At 37.6% G+C, this 24,271-nt stretch overlaps 1 protein-coding gene across 1 annotated transcript in view; it reads right to left on the reverse strand.

Moving 5' to 3' along the window:
• Nucleotides 1-24,271, reverse strand: part of EEA1 (early endosome antigen 1) — a 334,518-nt gene that overhangs the window by 41,237 nt on the left and 269,010 nt on the right. Inside the window, exon 32 of the transcript XR_014952308.1 lies at nt 597-734. The gene's annotated coding sequence lies outside the window, so the exon portion shown is untranslated. The remainder of the gene's footprint in view (nt 1-596; nt 735-24,271) is intronic.

Genomic DNA, 24,271 nt, shown 5'->3' on the forward strand with positions numbered 1-24,271 from the left:
TTCCCTTGGGGCAGCATGGTTGTGGACACACTGTTGTCTTTTGATCACCTGTACTGTATGAAGATGCAGCCACCCAAGCTCTACCTTTATCTCACTTCAGACTTTCTAAACTGAATCGATTAATGTTTCAGTTTGATCCTTAGCCTTAGCAAATGGACTATGCAGCCCTGCTTGGCACCTAAAATTAGCATTCTCCTGGTCAATTGCTTGACCATTGTTTAATTTTTGACCTTATACCCAAAGATGCCTTATCTCCATGCCATTGTCTCACTTCCTCCTTGACAGTACTTGCAGTTCCCTTTGCTTCAAGTTAATCTTGGCAGGAACAATTACATCCCAAAAGTGAAATGAGGCATACCATCCAAACCACCTTCAGGAAACTGGATTAAGTTCCATATTCAATCAGCAAAGAGAGCGAGATGCCTTTGGAGGCCTGCTGTAGGATATTTGGTCCATCTTATTGAGGCATATATGAAGGACAGCATTCACCAAATCATATGTGGACTGGTAGGAATGTGGCAAATGCCTCTATTTAGCTGCCTACTTCACTTCTGCAGGGGGCCACTGAAAGGTGCAGAGAAGGATGTGCTACTTACCCCTTACACCCATGCCGCTGTTTAGTTTCATAAACACCATGATAAGGCAATTTTTCCCACACCTCTGTGTAGAGATTTTCATTTCTTCTTTTCATCTGAGCCACTATGAAGCCAGATGGGCAGGAGTCCTGCAGCCAGCTGAAAAACACACAAAAGTGATCTTAGTTTTATGCTAATAACTATTCATCATACAAAAATGCGGACTGCCATGACTTCCTGAGGCGAGTGAGGTTTGTTATACTGCTGACCACACTTCATCTTGTTCAGACTTCCTCTGGGATCTTAGGAAAGTTTTGTGTGCCCATCCATATTTACACCAGGATCACAGCAGAGCATATGCAGGAAGATTGACTTCCATTTCACAGCACATGGGGACAGACACAATTAAGTACCAAAAAAGAGGCAGATACCTGGCAATGGGCTGCCTACAGGGACAGCCAGTCAAGGGGAGCAGGCAGGCTGGATTACTGTCTAGACCCTGTCTGGGCTGCAGATCACCATGAATACAAAATTCAGACAGACAGGATCACACCAGTGTAATCCCTAAAACATTGCAGATATCTTCACTGTCCTATGCACTTAGCAAAAACTGGGAAGTTACTGTCTCAAACTATAGGAACAGACTGTTGTAGCCAATGTTGAATCTTTTCAGCTGGGTTTCTGAGGGGCAGAAAAATTATTTTCATAAGATGGTCTGTTTCTAGTTATCTTCCTGAGGCTGTCAGCCTTTGGTTTCCAGGCAGCTGTTGCTTCTGCTGCTTTTCCTTTGGTGGTAATTTTTAACCCAGTCATTTAAAATGTTTATGTGCACTTCTTGTGTGTTGGATACTGACATTTCTCTGAAGAACATAAGTATGAGACAAGACACAGTGATTTCTAGAAGCTCATGGCTCTGCTAAACTTCTCTGGAATTGCATGGGAGCAAGAAAAGACACATCTCTAGCTCAAGGCCCTCTCCCTTCCCAATTCAAGACCTGTCATAAACAATAAAAGCATTAAAACTTTTTCTAATGAAAAGGTGAGTAAATGCTTCATAACATAGAGTATAAGGCAATATGTATATATATATATATATATATATATATATATATATATATATATATATATATATATATATATAGCCATGTATGCTCAGAGGTCATCAATGTTCACTATAAAGCTTCAGATTTATAAAATTTATCATTTAAGTGAATTCAACAAAAGTTTGCCATGAAAGCAAGGAGTTACTGATTGGTCAGTAGTATTTTAGGAGCTAAATAGATTCCAAGAAAAGTCAGAGAGATCACTACAGTAGTGCAAGCAGACCTAAAAATAAACCATTAGGTCACAAACACAAAATTGCTGAGAGTCAACAGCCTGATGTAGGCAGCAGGATGCAGAACACCAAGCACTGCACATGAAACACACTAATAGCTGTAGAGAAGCTGTCCAATAAAATAGACCAGTGACTCAGGGTCCAGGAGATTTAATCTGACACCATTCCAGGGATATCAGCATATGACTTCAAACACTGCATTAAGTGATAGAAAGCTTAATGGCTGCTTTCTGGTTTAGTACATTGCCTGGTGATAATATTCCTGAATTTAGAACTCATAAAATATCTGTCGCCTCCAGCAGCAATATCTCAGTACTTTACTGAGATCAAATCCTTTACTGAAGTGTGTCAAATAGGTCAGAGGCAGATGAGAGTACACGAGAAGGGGCACCGCCTCCATAAAAGCATTTATAAGAAACATAATATATAAGGCCAGAAGAGATATATGGGAGCACTGATATTCATGACTCTAAAAGACATTTTCAAGCCTCCTAAATCTCTGGTCATATATTCTATCCAATACTTTCAGAAACTAAAGTGAAAACCAGACTAGCAAACATAGGTAGATGAGGAAAGCTGAATAAAGCTACCAAGCGTATATGAGAAAATGGAATGCCACTGATTTGGATCTACTGCCTTTGCTCAGTGAAATGGTCAGGCAGTAAAGAGGGCCTCACCGGCCAGCTCCTGAAAACTGGCTCTTTTGAACAACACATTTTCCTAGGAGAGTAAGCAACCTCATTTCACTTCCAGATCTCTGCCCATCTTTGTATGAAAACTAGTTAGGATTTGAATATTTACAGCAGTAATGGCCTTTGAAGCTCAGTACTTAAAGGCATTAAGTAATGAAAAATGGTTACCCTGAAAATATGAGACCAATGGACCTTACTTTTTCATTATGTATGTTTTTCTAATAACTATGGGATAGACCTCACCCAGCTGTGTTTGACTGAGATCAAATGTAATAATAAATTGATAATAAATATTTAATTCCTATAGAAGAATTTGAGCTGAAATTCTCTTTGCACGAATAAGGAGACTACACTTTACACTACATTTGTAGAATTTGGAAGTAGAAATTTGAGAGATCCATGAAGATTAATCTGTTATAATTCAACAATCTTGTATACTTTTAAACAAGGCTCTACAGAACAAGGTCACAAAGGACATTCCTCATTGTTCATTAAAGCTGCTATTTCCTTGTATATGGTACTGCAGGGTGGAGTACAACTGTTCTCTGCAAATCAGCAATCAGAATACAATAAAATTCAAATGTGCATTCTTATCAGATCCTTCCCTAAGAGGTAAATATTTTCATTTTGACTGCATTATGTCAGATAATTTTATTCCAAGGAAAAGGTTTTAGTACTCAGTAATCACTATGGATTTTGTATCTGAGTAGTCTGCTATTCTGCCATTTTTATACTGTATTCCATATTGAAGTGCTGGGATATGCTGCCAGTTTTTTGCTACACCATTTCACCATGTGAAATGATGCCAGGTCACCACTAGGTGGGCAGGCCATTCTAGATTTAGGGCTATGTTGTAGGCCACAGCAGCAGTAGGTGGACTAGGTTTAGGCCAAAGGAAAACAGATTTCTTAGGGTAGCAACCTTCCTTCTTTTGCTTCTCCAGCCAGAAGACTGACTGCTCTGGAAGCTCTCACTGGCACTCTCCAGCCTGCTGCTCCTGAGGGACAGGCAGAAGCAGTGTCCACTTACACCAGATCATTGGTTTCCTTTTCCTCCCTGGACACATCCCAAACCCAGACTACTGGAAATATATAGACACATTCTAGCTATTTTCAGGTCTCTTACTTTGCTGTAACTTCCCTAGACCAGCTTCCTTGATCGCTGCTGGATTTCCCAGATCTTGTTCCACTAACTATCCTCTAAGCCTGAGCTGGTCATCCCAGACACAGGAAGGAGAGAGTAAAATTCATTCCAATCTGCTGAGAAAATTTAGGATAGCCTTGCCTAGACTGACCCCAGGTGATATGGTCTGTAAATGCAATCTGGGACATTTTGTACCCTAACAGTCACATGAATTCTGCAAACACAGAAAATTTTGAATGTGGTTATTTAACTTACACCTGTTATACATATATAAACTGAATTAATCTATCATTCTCTTAAATACAGAGGTGTTTCAGCATGTATTTCCCACTTTGAAACGCCATGAATACTGGCAGCACAGAAGCAGCAGTTAGTGGGTTATGACCACACTCATTAAGGTGTGTGGGCCAGGGCAGGTGACTTCAGGGAGGCATGGAGGAATATATGTCTTATTTGCAAGAATGCATGGAAAATAATTATATAGATTTTAATGCTCTTCTATATTTTTCTTATGAAAAATTTAGCAATAGAAAGATTTAATACATTTTTAAGTCCCTTTATCTAAATTTTTCCTACAGTTTAATATTTAGTATCTTGTCCTGTCTCATTCTACATCTTCTTGCATCTTAAGCAATGAAGGTGCTACCACTTCCCTTAGAGAAATATTCCATAACTTGCAGTTTCGCACTTGTCAGGAAATTTTCTCACACCAGCTTGCATGCTTCCTGTACTAATTTTTTCCAGTTCTGCTAACAGTATCCTCATCTATTACTTCTAGCAGGAGCAGCAATGAACATTGTTGCTACTACTCTTGTACTATTCCAGTAGCTGTGGGATGCCCCCAGTACTGGTGCAATCTAGCAGAGATCCCTGCCCCAGAGAAGTAAAACACATGATTTAACATTATGGCAATCTCATGAGAATTCATTACCCATGAAACATTTCCTCTCTTTTTCAGTGACACATAGATGCAGCCAGTATTTTCAGTTTGAAGTACAGAAGAAATGTGCCTTTTGGGTTTGACTAGAACCAGTGAGCGTACAACTTTGTGAAAAGTGTGAAAACTTAGAGAAAATCAGTTTGCCAAAACACAACACAGTTGTTAGTTGTAAGGGCAACAGTTGCAGCTGGACTTTGGTGAATAGAGCAACACCCATGAAGGCAAGGTATTGCAAATGATCAAAACTGAGCAATAGATTTCTATGGGGTGTACTATGTTTCAGTTCTGAAATTTAAAAAATGAAAATTTTGAATTTTCATTAAAGATAATGTTATAGAAAACTTGTCACGTGTAATTGGAACGTTTCCTAAAGCCATAATCTTTTGTTCTGTCTTTTTTTTTTTCCTTGCTGTAATGTTATGATTCATAAGGCTATGTACTGGTTTTAAAGTGTTATTTTAATTTAAAAAAAAAATCTAAATTACTCCATTTTTTATTCTGTTTTCTATAAGTATGGATATGTCTTAATCCAAGATTTTGCTGTCATTGTAACAGCATTTCCTTACAGGAGAATATGCTACTGGAAAATTTTCAAGTATAATTTTTAAATGCATAAGCCATTCTTCTTTATAAAATTAACATATCAAGATTAATAAGAGTAGTGAATTTTGTTGCTTTCCTGAAGTAGAAATTTTACTTAAATTGCCCATTGCTCAGGTGTATGATTAGTGCCTAGAACTGAATCAGATAATTTTTTACATAATTTGCACAGTTTGCCAATAACTTGGGTGTGAACAACTAAAGAAATCCATTAAGTCCCTGTAAGTGCTGGAGTCATTAATTCTTACGGCTGTGTACTCATCAAATATATGGGATGAAAAATCATGATTCCTTGAGTAATATTTTTTAGATAGCTTGCTTTTGACCATACTTTCCATTGTATAATTCAATCTTCAATGTTTGTACAATGTGATATGGTTCAGAACTCAGAAAATAAATTCTTAAACAAAATATTGAATGGTGCTGCTTTTCTGCCATTCTTAATTGTTAAAAGCAAAACAATTGAATAGTACAGGACAGAATCCAGAAGCTGACCACAGAAATTTAGTGGCCAGTTGTTCTATATGAAGATACTCAGCATGGTTTGCCTAAGAATCATTACTTTATTTTTGCATTAACCATTTACAAGGTTAGGTTTGGGGAATTTGCTTATCAAGCTTATACTATCTAATTTTTTTTTTTTTTTTGGTCCACATATATATAGTGTTTTGAAAGAGGGTTTTGGAACTACACCAAAGGGTAACTACTTATCTAACCTGCATCTAGAGGAGTGGCAGAGGCAAATGTTGAAGTGGAAACATTAGGGCTCAGCAAAGGGATAGGATATGGTTGTCACAAGGATGTGATACTATCCTCATGTTAAACATTCCCAGTCATGGGGAAAAATCTGGTCAGTTCAGCCCGACTTTGATCACTGAATTTGTACCAAGCCTGCCCCAGCACTGCATGCCGACTACAAGCCTGACTAGACTCCTTCAAAGAGATCCTTAGGTAGGATGTGGCTTCCTGTGCTGGGTTAAAATCACCTTCTGAATTACCTTACCCTAAGAGCATTCATTTGAAATTATATGATTACAAGAAAAGTTGCTTCAGGAATACTGGCTTGCCTGGGGTTTCCTAAGGGCAGATTTTTAAGATGAAACTGTAAAACAGTAAAAGGTTATTGAGCGGTAAAAGATTATGGAAATCTACACCGTCAAAAATAAACCAGTTTCAAAATACCTTACTAATTCTTTTACTCAAGGACATAATAGATATGATTCCTTTTATAGATCTTTTTCTCTGTGCAGCACATACTTTGTAAACTTTCAGCTGGACTAGATTAATGGGAATAGAAATGAAGGACAAATCCTTGTCTCTGATTCTGCAGGATATTCACATATATTTAATCCCAAACACCTGATTCCCTCTAATTCAAACCTTAAAGCATGAAGGATCAATAGTCCATTCATGACTAACTGTTACTAGTAATACTGCAAAACAGACAGCTTTAATGACATTTAAGTAATATATCATATCAATTTATATATCTGAGATATACCAGAGACTTTAAGTGAAGATTTTGGGTTTTTTATGCCCTTCTGCCTCATGACACTAAAATGTGAGAACATGGTGACACAGAGTATCCACATGAAGTGGCACTGCAGTATCAAATAGACACCAGCAGGTTTGCAGCCAAAAATTATAATGAAAAGAGAGAATGTTTAAATTTCAAAATAATGTAGAAAACTATATATATAACTATAACATAAGAAAAAGGAGGGTAGATACACTGAAAGCAGGGGAAAACTAGAGCCACAAGCAAGAAGGTAAAAGGAAATCATTAAATTATGTGACTGTGGTTTTTTTTAAATATGCTAGAAAGTAAACTGTGGGTACTGGAGAAAATGTCGAGCCAGGTATTAACTGAACAATTCAGAAAGAAGTTTGGAACATTCATGGGAAATGAAATGTATCAAAAAGGTGAAAACTGTAAACACATCCAAGAAATCAATAAGAGAGATTAAAATCTCACAAAGAAATATGGGAGTGATAACACTTCAGGCTAGGAGAAGGTGATGTGGTATAAAGATGACCTGAGAAGATGACACTAATAGAAAACACAAAGTCACATAATCCCAAAACCATGAAGGCTCTAATACACTGAGTCTAATTCCTCTCTAGACATATGACACAGAGCAAGACTGAATTTCTGGTGCACAACACTCACAAAGCTGAGGGAAACTTCATCCCAGTGCAGAAATCTGTCTTTGGGGTAAAATTTCTCCTTAGCTCCGTATCCAGAAAAAGACAGTATTGCTCCAGTTCCAGTCTTTATTTTCTTTGTGGATGTCCAGAACAATATCAGAAGTGGTGGCTGACTCAGATAAACTCTCAGTTGAGTGTGGTATTCCAATTTTAAACATTTTGTTATTCATTCTGTGATCACATCATAAGATCACACCTGAAATCTTGTTTATCACCATTTTATTACACTGGGAACTTTGGATCTGTGGCACCATAGTGTGAAATTCTTTCATCTGTATTAGACTGCCTGAAATGCTCTATGTATGAAATGCTCTATAGACTCCTCCTTGACCAGAGAGAAAAATAAGCAGTCCTAAAGAATAATTCATTTTATCTACTTCAGACATCTCTAGAAGAGACAAAACACATCCCACATCTGTCAGCAATGCTCCATTAACTGCAAACAGGGCTACAGGTGAGTACCTCAGAGGGAGATTTCTGTGATGCAGGTGTCTCTCACTTTAAATGAAAGTAGCTTAAAACAGTGCCAGCACTATATGAATTAAGTGAATTTTCTAACAAAAAATAACTCAGTACAAGAAAAGTAAATGTGAATTGACTGCGGGTAACCTGGTGGACAATCAGATTTCATTCCAATTGGAAGGGGAGCACCATTTATTTGAATTTTTTGACTAACAGAGAGCTGAAAAGGCTGTTTCTAAGTCCATTTGTTAAGGATTATTTATCAAGTTGAAACCAAATATGAAAATATTTTTCTTCAGATATGATCACTGTTTTTCACAGAGATCAGAAACTATTTGAATTGGAAAAAGAAGGTAAAACTGCTAGGACAGAAATTCTGGCCCAAGCAGTACCACACAGACAATGAGGTTATGCAGCCTTAGCCAGAAACTAACCAGAATCCATCATAAATATCATGACTATTTCCAACTTAATATTCAGTTTGCATTAATCTTTGTGTTATCCTGAAGATATTTCACTCCCCTAAATGCCTTCCCTCTGCTTGCCAGGCATCAAAAGCCAGAATAGGAGATTTTACAGGACTGAACCTGTCCAGGGCAGAGTAACTATCAGAGAGTGAGCACAGTTACTGTTTCTGCAGCTACTGCTGTATTTGCCAAAATTAATAAAACTACTAGTCTGGGTGTCTAACAAAAGGTACATCACAGTTTGGTGCAATGATACATCATTCTGGAAGTTTCAGATCCCTGCAGGAGGTAGTGGTACCTAACAACAAGATAATTTCTAACCCACATGACATGAACTGTGTGATGAGCTTCATTAAAAAGAAAAAAATTTAGAAGCATACTTTAGAGAAATTTGGGAAGCAGCAGTGAAATATTTTGTATGATTACATCTGTGAAAAGCAAGGTCCATATTTTAATCCTCTCCTCCCTCTTTCCTCTCTCCTACTAAAAGAGGGAAAAAAAAAAAAAAAAGGAAGCAAAGAAGAGAGAGAAGGGGAAAAAAGACCTAATGCCAGAAAATCTTTTTGAAGTATTTCTTCTCTTGATTAAGACTTCTCAGTTTGGCAAGACCTAAATCAAGATACATCAAAGAGGGTTCAAAATAAAGAGCAGCTGAATGAAAATGTATGAGATGACAGAAAGAATAAACAATAATAAGTGTGCATATGTTTAAGTCATCTGAAAGTGATTGCAACAATGTGTTAAATGTCCAGAAATACACATTAAATAGCATCATAATTCCCTAAGGGGAAAAGATCTGCTTAAATATTAAATAAATCTTGGTTAGCATAAACTGCATCCATTCTTCCCTTTGTGTTATGACTATGACTTCAGGAACTTTCCCATCCTCTCTGTTTGGTTATGTATAATGGGAAAACCACTACTGTTCTTGCTCAGACTTTCTGTGGTGTCAGGTGGGTAAATATACTGGCAATATAGCCAAAACAGGAACCTCTCCACCAGTTATATGGAGGGGATGAAGATGCAAGGATTTATATATCCCTGCTGTTTGCTGGCATCTGTTTTCCTCCAGTTGAAAAGTGGTTTTGGTTTTGGGGGGTTTTTTGATAAAAGTTTAGAGAATGTGATTAAATATTTAAGGGAAATTATTCACAATTTGCTGCATGATGCTTGGGGGTTGAAGAGCAGACCAATGGAAAGAGATGTAAAAGGGAAATACAGGACAAAACTCAGGAAGATAATAAGCAGCAGAAAGTACTATGAGAATAATAACATGATGGCATCCCTTTTGGTTTCCATTTTCAGATTCTCTGGTAATACATTCTGGTACCTATGGAAATAATGTAACAACAAGACATCGCTAAGAAAGTTACCACAAAATTTAACTAGGAATATCTCAGCTTTAAAATAATTGTGTGTCCTATGTTCCACTTAATTTCATTCAGATAAAAAACCTTGGAAATTAATTTTAAAAGAATGCCACTCTTACAAAACTATTTTTGATGGATGTTATTAAGATAGATGGCTCTCTTTAGTACTGTGACATTACACTACCTGTGTTTCCATTGTGGCACTGTAAACACTTTTGAACAGCATCACCATAGCTGTATTTTAACAAGGTGACAGAATAATGTCTCTCTCTCTGTTTAATTTTTTCAAGCATTCAAACTCTAGGAACTGTTGCAGTAAATGGTTAGCAGGTAGCTAAGAAGTTGAGATTAGTTTTTGGCTCTGGTATTATCTGACAGGCTACCATTATCAGTCACTAATGCCTTTCATGAAATGGATAAAAGGTCCAGGATATTACTCATGTGGCTCTTCTAAAATGCCCTGAGGTTTTCTGGTTTGGTTTGGTTTTGTTTTATCTCTGAGTGTGACAAAATGTGGCAGACAGGAGGGCACCACAGAATACTTCTTAATCATTTCACATATGTTGAACATAAGGTGTTTAAAAGATAAGGCTGTGGAAATCAATGCATATATAGATGCTTTTGTCTTACCCTGTGCCAGAAAGTGTAGCACACTTACTAATGCTGTAACTCTATGTAGGCAGCCAAGTGCAAGTTATATGAATTTACATTGCTACAGTTTATAAGGAAGCATACTGGATATATTTGAAAACATGAAGTGAGAATTTTGAAATGAGCACCAGTTTTGCTTTCTGAATTCAAGCAAGCAACAGGGAGTTCTAAGTGTGGAATACAACATTGTCTGTATTGGTGTATGATGCTTCACAATGTACCAAGCTAAAATATACCTTGCTTGTTTACTCTCAAGCAATGAGAAGTCCATGAAGCAGTGGATGGGATTCTGTAGGCTGGATGAAATTAGATCGTATCTCATGTTCTCTCTCCTATTACTCTCTGGTACTTCTAACCTAGCAATGTTTATAAAATAAAGGAGGAATCAGGCATTAGTTGTCTCCAGTTATAAACCATTTCTTTTGCTTACCATATACTGCTAGATGACCTTTAGTCATCTCCAGTCCAAGGCAAAAACATAAGTGGCCTGAGATCAGCTGAAGAAGTAAGGAGTCCTAATTAACTAACCACTTAATCCCTTCTCTCATCTTTCTGCACAACCACTAGAGACAAAGCTAATGATGCTGTAGGATAATGGGATCTACTTTAAATTGTTGTCTATTGTTAGTACAGATTAGGCTGCCTACTATAACATGAAGGTGCTCCAGCTGAGTAGCCCTGTAGATACCCAAGCACATATCTCAGCAAACCAGGAATGCAGCCATGTGAAGAAGTATCTTCCCAGAGCAGGCAAATAACCTAATAGCCAAATAACTGCATCTCAGTTGAGTTGCAGTTATTTGGCTATTAATAGAGCAGCAAAATAGTAATTTTAACAGAGCAGCAAGATATTAAGAGCAGCAAAAGCTCCTATCTGTGAATCTAGCCAGCCCTAATTGGAATACATTGGCATTTTTTATTTTCTTAGTCTGCTACTCATCTGCCAATTCTGCAAAATCCTAATTCTACTTGCCATGTTCACAGATGTGCTCTTGGACCTTCACAGCTTTACAAAGCTTCTTTTCCAGCTTCTCCTCCATTCTGCCTTGCCTTTCTCCCTGCCTTGCAATGAAGCCAGAAACTCACAGGAGTGTCCCAACACCTCTTGGATCAGTGTTCTGATAAATTTTGCCCTTCCTGATACTGCCAACAATGGGGCTGTATCTATCTCTACCTGGTCAGTTCAAAGCTTATTTGAGAGAAAATAGTTAGAAAAGATAGTTTCTTGTTTAAAAAACTCATCACAATATTTAGGAAAATAGGCTCCTACTGTCTTGAAACTGCAAGAGCCTAGTGTTTACCAATTTTCTGTTTGCACAAAGCACATTTGACTTATGGCTGCATTCTCTTCACCTCAGTTACATCCTCCCTTGCCCTTCTCATTGCCTTCTCCCCACCCGGTCCCATGTCTTGTCTTCAGTGCTTTCAGGAGTTGCATCTCACTAACTTATCAACCCTCCTAGCCAAACCACAGCTTCTCTGATACTGATGAAACCAAACCTAAAAAGTCTGTCCAACCCCATTGCAGCACAGAGATCCCACCCTCCTTTTGTGTTCATCCTGGTGTTACATCCCTTTCTTGCTCCGCTGGCCAGCTCTGTGCAGGTGAGGGGCACGGCTGCAGAGAAATGTGGCTCCTCTGGGACAGGACAGTCATGTACCCAGTTAAGCCACTCTGAGGACAGCAGCACAACCAACTATTGTAGCTGTGCTGGGAATTTCACCAGCTCCAGCAAACCCTTATCTGGTAAGACCTTCAGGCCACAGACTGTCTACGTCTGTCCTCTGCACAGAGGAGGCCTCAGGCCATGTAGCATCAAAAGTAATTGCTATGGGTAATTCCTTTAGATACATCAGCACAGGGCATTAAAAACAGCTTTCTAAGTTTCTGAAAGTCTAAAGGGAGACAATTATTTAACAAAAGCCCTTCCTTTCTGGCTCAGCCTGTAAACACAGTAACTTCCATATTATTCTGTTAAAGAAAAAGGCTTCTACACTTGTATTTGTGAGTAGTTTTCTGCCTTCTGTGGGACTAGTCACATTCATAAAGCTAAAATAGGTCTCTGAATGTCTCTTCAGTGTCAATATCCATAACTTCTGATACATTAACATTTAAAGATTACATTAATTTTCTCAGCACTGTACGAAAATGCTAAATCCTATTTATATTTTTTTTTTTATTGGCTGAGTTTTAATGCATGAGTTAAAACAATAGGAGATAAATGGATAAATATTTTTTTTAATACAGAAAAGTATTTAGAAACATTCTCATACCATGATATTAATCCCAAAATGTATCTAGCAGGATCCTGAAGATGAACTATATTAATAAATATAAAGAAATCATGAAGAAGGTCAGGTTTGTACAGCTGAGAATAGTTTTGGAAGAAAAATTAACTTTCCAAGTTTGCATTCTTTCAGAAATAATTTTTTTCAGAAGCAATTGTGCTTCTCACTGCTGAGAGACCAACATTATGTGTAAAGAGGAATCCATTAAGTACAGTGCTCACAGCTGTGAATACTAATGCTGGATGAATGACCGTACACATAGCTTTAGGTCTCACTGGACTCATCATGTTGTTCCCTATTTGTAATAGTAAATCAAATTCTCTGTCCAAAAAGAGTCACCACTTACTGTTAAATGGAGTCATATGATTGTTTCTTAGCCACATGGTATTGACTTCTGTTCTCTAAATGGCTGACCTACATTCAGGAGACATGCCTGAGAAAATCACTGCACTTCAAATTGCACAATGAAAATCAACAAGAAAGCTTTTTAAGAACAGAATGTGAGAGAGCAAGCTTACTAATATAAGAAATGCAAGAAAATTGGGATCTTTTTTCCAAGTTCTACACTAACACTGCCATATATTTCATTAAATTTTTATAGATGTCAATTTTTTAAGCTGATGTCTTCTCCATGTCTACAGAAATAGAGGAAGGGAATTGTCAGTTCTTATTTTACATTCAGTTTTCTCTTATTATGTAAGCAACTCACCAGCCTTCTTTCTCTGGGACATCATGGCTTCCTTTTCACCTCTTTCTAAAAATTGGCCCATGGGATAAATACTTCTCTTTACTAGGCTTTGCTCCATGACATCCTATTTACGTACCGCAAGACTGTCTTCACATCACCAGCTCTGTACAGATTAGCTACCAGACTGTGGTGGTCTTGGACTTGAAATGTTTTTAAAACAATTCCAGATAAAAAGCCATTTTTAAACGGAAACATGCTTTCCTTTGTGCAATATGGTTCTCTATATGGTTGACCACAAGAAGACCAAAATACTATTCATCAATACCTTATTGCAACCATACTTCACCCGACACAGATTTTCAGCTTTAATACTCTCCATGATCTACAAATAAATATTTTGATACCCTTTTTTTAGTTCCCTGAATCTGTCAGCTCCCCAGAAACACAGGTCTTCCAAGCATCCTTTCAGCTTCCCTTTTCAGCAGTGGCTTGTGGCTCACTGAGAATCTCTTCCTGCTAACTTTGCAGGTAATATTTTCTGAGGTCTTACTTTATCATTCCAGAAATAGAAAAATTGTAAGTAGGATGCACAGCTTCAAAACAATCCAAAAATCATAATTTTTTTCTGCAAAATTAACCACTAAGAAGAAAATAATCTACAACCTCTCATTTCTTGATAGTTCCCAGCTGTAACAAATCTGATGAGTTAATTAGGTTAATATCAGAAATATTATTTTTCTTTAAAATAGTTGTGAATATATGAGAATGGATGATAGAAGTGATCATTTAATGTTTTCTGATCATAGAATTTTCAAGAAGTCGCAATATCAAGAAGTCTGTACACTGGAATACCAGTTATAATGCAACTCAAAGCATGTATTTGTTATACAGAGAAAACTGGGGGCCAGGAAATGTCAAGATAGAAGCTTGTCAAACACACACATCTAGGTAAATAGGCCTTTAGATACTGTAATAAATTGAAAGTGGAATGTATTTTTTTATTAAAATTATCACTCTCAAAATGTTGGTTTAAAATGCACCAAAAAATAACCATCAGAGTGCTAACCCATGTATGGGAAACAATTTGAATACTCTGACATCAATAGTTTTATCCTGAACGACAAAAGAACTCTGAAATTGGAAATAAAAACAACCCAAACCAAGCAAACAAAAAAATGCTTGTAGGGTAGCCTAGAGAAGGAGGAAAACAGAGATTCTTGGAGAACACTCAAATAATGGTGCTAAATCTGGAAATTCTTTAGGTGTTTGCCTATGGCTGATGGACAGAAAGATGGATAGAAAAGACCTGACTGAGGCACCAGACCCATTTTGCCACTCTTCTGCAGAATACTGTAAACCAGCATTTTTTCTGGTGCTCCCAGATTTAAATCTCAGACTGCCATGATACATGTTTACTGAAATTACTGAAATAATTATTAAAATACAAACCAGAGCAGCTTAGAAATTTAGTAGAGCTATAGCAGCTGTGAACATTCAAGTCTCTTTTGTAAATCCATCATTTGATATTTGCCATTGTATGCAATGGCTTCCCTCTGCCTTCTATTATTGTAGTGCTCCCTGTATTATTAATTCTGATTCATATATTATTTCCTGAAAGAGATTTTTTTTTTTTCTTTTTTTTTTTTTCTTTCTAAACATCTTTTTCAGTGAAAGTATTTTTTGCATCTCCTCCCCATCTCTGGCATTATAAAGGTGTTCCCTTGAAAGGCTCCATTTATTTTAATAATCCACTCCTTCTTCCCCTGAGGTGCTTCTACTCCTCTTGGAATATCCTCCAAAGTGATGTGCTGTGAAATGAAACATTCCCAATGAGATTTCAAAGCCATTGTACTTCTATCCAAATATAATTCCTTTTTCTGGTGTTTTGAGTTTGGTTTTTTTTTTTAGTATTGAGGTCTGCATTCAAACTTGGAAATGTAAACAGAAAAAAAAGTTTAAAACCACCTCCATCTCTTGATTGTTTGTAGGAACAGTTCATTTCCAAGAAGCAGATAAATGTGAACCTGCTCTCTGTTCCACCTCTATTCACTAACATAAGGCTCTGTCCCAGTTGTGTCAACAATTTAAGATAGGCAAATTATATTCAACTGAAATTTAAATTCACTTTCATATATATTTGTAAATTTATTTCTATGTATTACAGGTAGAATGGAAGGAAATTTGACAAGAATAGTAAAATAATCTGTCTTGCTTCTGATAATCTTAGAGAGTACTGTGGATGGGATGAGAATTTAAATGCCTTGTACACTGAAGTTTCAAGTCTCTCTCCTATATTTCCATTCACAGTTCCACATTTTGAAGAACTCTGTCCCTTTCAAAAGTTTTCTTCTCCTAGGGTATTTCCTAGGAGAATTTGCATGATAAATTACATAGAAGTCTTGCAAAAAAGAAAAAAATCCCTGGGCATTTCAGAAGGGTAAATTAATTTCAGAGAACTAAGAGGAGGGTGTTTCAGCTTCATTTGTGGATCACTTGTACCGAAAGATGTAAATTTACAAGAAATTACAAGTGATTCCTCTTCTTGTATATACTAATTTATGTTAACTTTAGGAGAAATATTTAAATCACTTTTTTATACACTCACAATATCTACTTGCTGTATATTTTACATTTGGATATAGTAGCAGGTAAAAATGTAGCAGTATGTGTCAGGCTGGATGTGGATTTCAGCAAAATGGCCCACATCAGGGGGTTAGAACTAGATGATCTTTTAGGTCCCTTCCAACCCAAACCATCCTGTGATTCTATAACATGTATTATTTGTATACATAGAAACACTACAAAATGTATTGTGCACTTTATTCAAAACAGATTAGAGCTGCTTTTGCCATAATCTGAAAAAGAAATTTTTTCATGATGGTTCATTTTTTTGAAAATTTATAAGTAGAAAACCCAGCAAAAAATGTGATAGATAATGGAAAATGAAAGTTAATTTGGTTTTCACTGTAATATAGTTCCTGTCATTAAAAAAAGCTGTGTTAACAACCTTAAGCACTACTACTACTAAAATTTTTAAACAGACTTTATTGTAGAACACATGCTGGAAAAAGACTATAAACACATAAGAAATTGACTTCTTAATTGTATGTATCCTAATTCATCCATTTTCTGATAATTAGCAGCTGTTATCTGACAGACACCATTTCCTACACATGCTTTTGCTCAGTGTTAGTATGAGAAAAGTTTGCTGAATGCAGGACTATTTTTGGCCAAGCACCACTTATGTTGCTATGTGCTCTCAGATTACAGGGTAGATAGGCACACAATGAAGTCAAACAGCTGATCTGTAAAACTGAGAACACTGTGTGGTTTCCTCCACTGGTGCTTGTTTGTGTATAAATATGCACAAACTATGGGTAAGGAAAGGTTATTTTTTCTCTAGATAGGCTTGTCAGAGAAAAGACCCACATCCTGCATCCTGTTAAAACCCTCTGTTAAAATGCAGTCAGAACCCCTTAGCAAGTTCTGTGAAATCACTCCATAAAGTTGTGCCTGTAACAGTTTGTACCTTCTGTCACACTGAGTAATTTAAAGTTGATCTTGGTTAAGATAGAAGGAACGTGTGTCAATGCTTTGATCATTGCCATCGCAGCAAAGCTGGTGGCTGCAAATACAGTATCACTTTCAGTTCAGGTCAGGTGGGAGATTCTTCCAAGGCCTTTGCTAAAAACTAGACACTGCCTTCTGTAAAAGACTGGACTCAGTACTTTTCACTTGCCCTTGGCTTCCCTTGACCCATTGGACTGGTCACCTGCTGAAATACAAGCCAAGCTGTCTCTAACAGGTTAATTAGAATAAGCACCTAAATTTGAACTCACATATTTGATTAACTAATGTAGCACCCCTAAGGCAGTGAAACACCAATGAACCTGATGGGGTCTTGCAAGGAAGCTGTGATACTTAGGTGAGTTGGATTATACCATCAATATGGAGAACTGCAGCTTTTAGCACCGTAGGCAATACAAACACCTTGATAAACAGCACACACAGAAAAGACAAAAGGAGGCCCTGTTCTAAATATTGAGATAGGTTCGTTTTCTCAACCGTATGCTTGACTTATGATGCATGTGCTGGCTTAGTTATGCACCACTAATGCAGATAAAAGTTCTACATCCTGTCTCAGTTACAGCTACACTTAGAGAAATAAATATTTGTGTCATTACCTAACATGGGAATTCTATGGAAGCAGGTGCCTCTGGTCTCCCTGCTGCCCTCCCCAAGCACACTTCTACAGACAAGGCAAGAAAACCATGCATAGTGGGAACACAGCCTACAGTGCTCTTGCACTAGAAGCAGAGTTGGAGGAGGCAATCAATTTTCTTGTTTGCCTTTTCCTGTTCTGCTGGGATTTTTGGGACAGCAAAGGGCAAAAATAAGATGATTTTGTGTTCCATGATGTAGCTTTTTATAGTATGCAAGAGAAGTTGTATGAAGACTTGTCAGAAGGACATTCGAGGTACACAGGACTCCAAGCCCAGCAAGGCCTGTCCTACTACACGTGAGGGGGTCACCCATTAGTGTCCACCTTTCTCCCATAGAAGCCCTTCCAGCAGGAGCCTGCTGGGCTCTAGCACACATTGTCATTGAGCAACAGCTTTGTTGCTCAGTGTTTGGCTTCCCATGCACCATGCCATAGCTTCATGTGACATTAGAGAAGCCCTCTCCAGTTACAAGGACACGGAAGCATGGAAATCCACTCCACTCCTCTGGTAATGGCAGATTCCTCAGTCTGTGACACATATTGTGTCATTCACAAAAATCCATTAGAGGAATGAAAAGAGCTGAGACCCCACTTTCTCCATAACTCCTTTAGAACAGTTTAGTTTGACTATGTATGCATTCTTCCTCTGAATTAGACCATGCTATTTTGTAAATGCTGTAATTTGCTTTGAGTTTTATGATGGAATTTAAGATTTGTTTTTCAAAAATCCGGCTAAAAAATATATACATGATGATAAACTTTGGTCCTGCTGCAATACAGTGTTTCACTGTTTCTTCCTGCAGATAAATGATGTCAAATAAAGTGAGGGAAAGACCACAAGTTTCAGGTTCTTTCTTCTAATGAATCTAATTCAAGCCATGACATACAACTTAATTCTGTGAAGCCCTTCATGTTATAACTGGATTCACCCTAACAGGAGATATCTTTTGCTGAAGATGAATAGGTGCTGCTGAGAGCAGAAGGTACTAGTCTTCATTTCAGAGGCATATTCCTTGGGTTTTGTTGGTGTTGAGATTTATTAGTTCTCTGAATGGGACATATCTTGTATACCAGTTATGATAAGATTGGAAATGTATTAATTTTATTGAGGGTGTGAAAGGGAAAATCCCAGCTTTTAAATTCTTCATTATTCAAACATATCTCTTGGGCATATTATAAAAATAATCTTAGCTCAGACTTGAAACCAGAGGGGAAATCCCTAAGACAGAAAAGGAGAACCTGACATTTACTTAGGACTCTGCAACTGGGCTATTTCTCAGGAAAATGATGCACATGCTGGAGTACCATTGGGCTCAGCATCAATTGCAGAAGACTACCAAGGCCAGTTGTGTGGTCTGCAAGTCCATAACTTCAGATATCCTTTGGAAATTTGATGATTAACCCTTGAAGTTTTCTTTTGTTCTCTTCCTCTCCTCTTCCTTTCCAGACTTTTAAATCCTTTCTAATGCTGTTTGTAGAAGCCAACACTGAAGACAGCAAATCCACTCTATGAAAGCCACCTTTCCTTTTTGCAATGTTAAACCAGTGGGAGAAAACAAGGGATCTGCTCCTGCAGTACAAAAGTATCAGTCAGTAGACAAAATGAAAATATAATATAGTAAAAAGCAGATCACCAAAAGCAGATGAGCCTAAGGGAGAAAAATATCACTTTGATCTAAAATGCTTTTTAATGTCAGTCATACCCAATGTGATGGAAGAGTTTAGTCTCTCACCATCATTTCATTTATGTTTCAGTTAAAAGTATGGAAATACAAGTCTATTCAAGTCCATGCAAAACAAAGATTACATTAAAAAAAATGGAAAATCCTAAAGAAAAAAAGAGCTGTATATTTAATTTTCATTATTACACTTTGTATACATTTTTTGATTGGTTGGTGTTGGGGAAACTAGTGATGGGCTAGAAAAATTTCTCTGATAATGTGAACCTCAGAAGTGTTGGAAATGTAGAAAGAATTTTGATATTATGTATGAAATTCTGGATGACTTTGGGGACCTACATAGTAAAAAAAGGAGAGGTACTTAGCAGTAGAATCTGCGGTTGTGGTGTATAGCACAGTAACCAGCTACCCATAAACCAGCACTCTGTTGAGCATAATGAGGCAAATGAAGCTGCAAGGAGCATTAGGAAAAATTATGTTCATTAGAACAGTATGGGGGAAAGCCACCTGGCTTTGAGAAGAGTTAGCGTGTATGAAATGGATTACATTACATAATTGCCTGGGATAGCAGGGGCTAGTGTTCCAGGAAACCCAGATCTGCTTGTGGATATCAAAGTAAAAACAAGATTGAGAAGACAAGGGCTACTTAACTTATTGAAAATATACCTTGGAGCAAGATTTGAATCATTATGTTTGCAGTAGCCTGAAAGCTATTATTTATTCAGCTTTTTTATGGAATCAAGAAGCAAGGACTCAGACAGTCCTTTGTCTGTACACAGCAGCTTTGCTTCATTTTCAGTAGTCACTGAGAATCTTTACTGACGCTGAATTAGAAGGTTCATGAACAGGGAGAAAAAAAAAACCAACTTGCTTGCTTTGATAATAACTGAATAAAGCAAAAAAAGGATATTTGTGAGACAGGGTTGTAAAAGGATGCCTGCCAGGCCTGAAATTAGTCAGAAGCAGTGGGCATTGGCAAGGCAAAGGCTGCTCATTTATTGCAAAGCTGTGCACTTCCAAGCAGGATCTGGGGCTAAGTCCATGCTATCACAGCAGGTCTGGGTGTTATCTGCTGCAGAAGAGTGCATCACTCTCCATCCTAAGTTCTGCCTGGCAATACACAATCAAGTCTTGTGACAAATACTCAAAAAGGATATACCAATTACCTTAATGGAAAGAAAACTGTTTCCATACATGATTGAGCTTTCATACTATTTGTATACAGGGGCTGGGGAGTGTGAAATGAGTGATGGGTAGCTTCTTTTTTAGAAGGCTGTTAAATAAGTTATTAGACAGGCAGCTACTCTCAGGCCAGTGCATTGGCCTGAAGGAATAGGTAAACACAAAAAGAAAGAATGAAGGGATGGAGAGAGAGAGCAGTTGCTCACACAATACTGTCCTGCTTCCAGGCAAATAGACTTTTGAGTGTCTTAAATTTCTTCTTCTAGTAATAGACTGAGGGCTGTGCTGAACTTTAAAGGCCTTCATTAGTTGCTAAGTTATGCTGAGACCAACCACAGTGCAGCTATTCAATAGAGATATTTCATTATTTTGTTGCAAGACTGCTTAACATCTCAGTACCAGAAACAAAAAGCCCCAAAGACCAAGCACAAATTAGAGCTGTTAATCTTTAGGACAGCTGATCTTTCTAAATATTCTGGGACAGACATCTTTCTTCCTGCTACTAGTAGAGATTGACTTTTAGAGTCCCTCTTGTATCAATGAGAATGGTATGATTGTTTCCTTTAAATAAGCTTTTATTTTTTTCATATCTGTATCAAGCTCAGCCACATGGAATTAGCTGGCACTTGTTCATTCTCAAGGATTTGCCTCTCCTAGCAAAGATATTCTTGCCCAAGATTACTGACTAGCCAGCTATGCAGCCATTCAGAAGCATGCAGGAGTCTGTGCAGGGAAAGGGGAGATTTAGATTCATTGAAGTGCCTGTGGGCAGTTGGGAGGTTACGTTCATTTAAAAAGATTATGTCTGTGGCAAAATGAGATCTTTTCTTCAGTAGTTTTGTTCAAGATACCAAACAAAATTATTTTAAATTAAATAGTATGACTCATGCTTGCATCATATCAAAACTGGTTTGATTTTAATGCAGTCTGTCTCCCAACCCATGCATGCCTCCTCCAGGAAAAGAAGCAGTACACATAAAGGAGAAGATTATTTCTCTGTTCCACTATTTACTGTTAGTCTTATGAAAATTAAATTGTAACACAGCATAAATAAGGGAATATCAAAATATGGTCACTGAAAGTGGACTATGAGGTGCTTTCAACATGGAGGTAGATTATGCTTTAATCATATTTGAAGTTGTCTGTTAATAGCTACTTGACAGAGAAAAGTGCACAGATTTCTCTGGTCCTTCCTCCCTCTAAAGCTCTTCCCTCCAGTATCTGTTTTACTGAAGTCTCATCACATTATAAATACCACATCAGAGATCTTTTTAACTACTGCAGTAGATCATCAAAAGTTAGACCTTTTTTTTTAAATGTTTGTTTCCAAGCTTATTTGTGGCAAGAGAGGGGACAGAGTATGACATTGACTTCTGAATTGAATTTCACCATGAGGGAGTATGCAAGGCTATTAAAATAATAAAAAATGCCACATGAAGTTCCCTCTGCACAGTGAGTCTCAGACTCCAACATGGAACATGGCCATGCAACTATTTCCCGGGGTGATACTAGCTAAATGTATCTATCCACCAGCCTCATAATCAGAGTTTTCCAGTCCACAGCCAAGTGATCTGGTCTTCATCTCACTTTTCGGCAAGAAACAAGAATCAGGGAAGAAAGAGAGATTGAAAAGCAATATGAAGTGATGAAATAGAGTGTATCTCATTGACAAAAATCAATTTGTAATAATTATATCCAGTAGTAGCTTCTATTTTCCCTCCAGGGTCTGTATTGGGACCAATCCTATTTAATATCTTTATCAACAACATACACAGTGGGTTTGAACCTTCAGCAAGTTTGAAGATGACACCAAAGCTGGGTGGTGCACTTGATTCTCTGGAGGAAAACTATGCCATCCAGAAGGACCTTGACAGACTTGGGAAAAGGACCCATGGAAAACTCTTGAAGTTCAACAGAGCCAAGTACAGTTTCCTGCATGTGGGCTGGGGCAATCCCCAGTATCAGTACAGACTAAAAGCTGATTGGAGTGAGAGCATCCCTGCAGAGAAGGGCTTGGGGTACTGGCAGATGAAATATTCAACATGAGATGCTGATGTGCTCTTGCAGCCCAGAAAGCCAAAGTAAAGTGGCTGAGAGAGGGGATTCTGCCCCTCTACTTTGGTCCCATAAAATCCAATCTGTAGTACTGTATCCAGCTCTGGGGTCCCCAGGATCAGAAAGATGTAGATTTGTCAGAAAGGGTCCAGAGAATGGTCATGAAGGTTTTCAGAGGGAAACACCTCTCCTATAAAGTAAAGCTGAAAGAGTTGGGGTTGTTGATGCTAGAGAAAGGAAGGCTCTGAGGAGGCCTTATAGCAGCCTTTCAACACATAATGCCTTGTAAGAAAGATGGAGACGTTTATCAAGGCCTGTAATTATAGTAAAAGGGGGAAAAGTTTTAAACAAAATGAGGGTACATTTAGTTTGGACACTAGAAAGAAATTCTTTTACAATTACAGTGGTGAGACATTGGAACAGATTACCCACAGAAGCTGTGCATGCCCTTGCATTGTTCAAGGCCAGTTTAAACGGGGCTTTGAGCAGCCTGTTCTGGTAAAAGATAGCCCTGCCTATGGGGTTAGGCTAGATGAACTCCAAAGGTCTCTTCCAACCTAAACCATTCTCTGATTTTACAATTCCATGATTTTATGATTCTGTGATTCAATTAGTACAAATTGTTTCAGAATCTCAGTCCCTGGTGTGACACCTGACAGGCTGATATATCTGATCAATTGTTCCACAAGAAGGAATTCTTTACAAATAACACACTAGAAATTTGACAAATATTATAGTAAAATTCAGTTCATCTCTGCACCCAATCATGCCTGACAAGACTTCTAGGGATTTTATTATCTATGTTAGAAACTCAAGTAACATCAGCCTGAGGAACAGGCTGGAAAGGACCAGGCTAAAAAAAGGAACAGCTAGAACAGCTTTATTCAGTATCTTACTCTACTTCATATCTCTACTGGAATATTTCTTTCTTCAAACATCATAATTTATTTCTTTATTATTCTTTCAGCACCTCCAATTTTTATCAATAATTTCACTGGAAAAATTATTGCTGCAGAACTTCCTGTTGAGATTATATTAGGAAGCAAAGGGAATATCACAGAGGAATATGCTCTCATATTTTTAGAATCACCTTTCTCCTTTTAATTTCCTCTCTGTTTGTATGAGAGGAAGGGGAGAGTCCAGAATCCAGTGTCTGAAACACTTACTAGATTATCTTCCTGTCATTCTCTGCTAATACAAGATTCTTCCCTTTATGCCATCAGCTAGTGTTTTGACAAGTCATCAAAGACCCAAACAGGCAAACATTTTTCTCAGGAAGACTCATATCTCACTATTGCAAAGGTTTGTTTCATGCTTAGCCAAAACAGTCCTTTTCAAGGCCTTCCATGTATTTCTATCAAATACCAACACCCAAAATCTTTTCCTTCCTTGAAATTTAGCAGCCTTCAGCCACACAGATTTTTGTGAGAAAGGAATTTGTTCTGTGCACATCATGCACAATGGTTGTGTCATATAGTTTGTCCAGAAACAGACTAAAATTTTACCACCAAAACGCCACAATCTTTGTAGGCAGCTGAAAAAGCCTTTAACAAAATGTACAGACAACCTTAGCTACTGGCTTCATTATAAACTTCAGCTCCACAGGAGTAAAGGGTTATGACAGTTTGTATTTGCACAGACTTTTGAAGATAAAGGTGTTGAAAGTTATTTTCTATAAACATACGGGATGGCTAGGTAGAGGAACACTGGAC

The sequence above is a fragment of the Lonchura striata genome, chromosome 1A (genome assembly GCF_050655825.1).
Source record: "Lonchura striata isolate lonStrDom1 chromosome 1A, ASM5065582v1, whole genome shotgun sequence".
NCBI classification, from domain to species: Eukaryota; Metazoa; Chordata; class Aves; order Passeriformes; family Estrildidae; genus Lonchura; species Lonchura striata.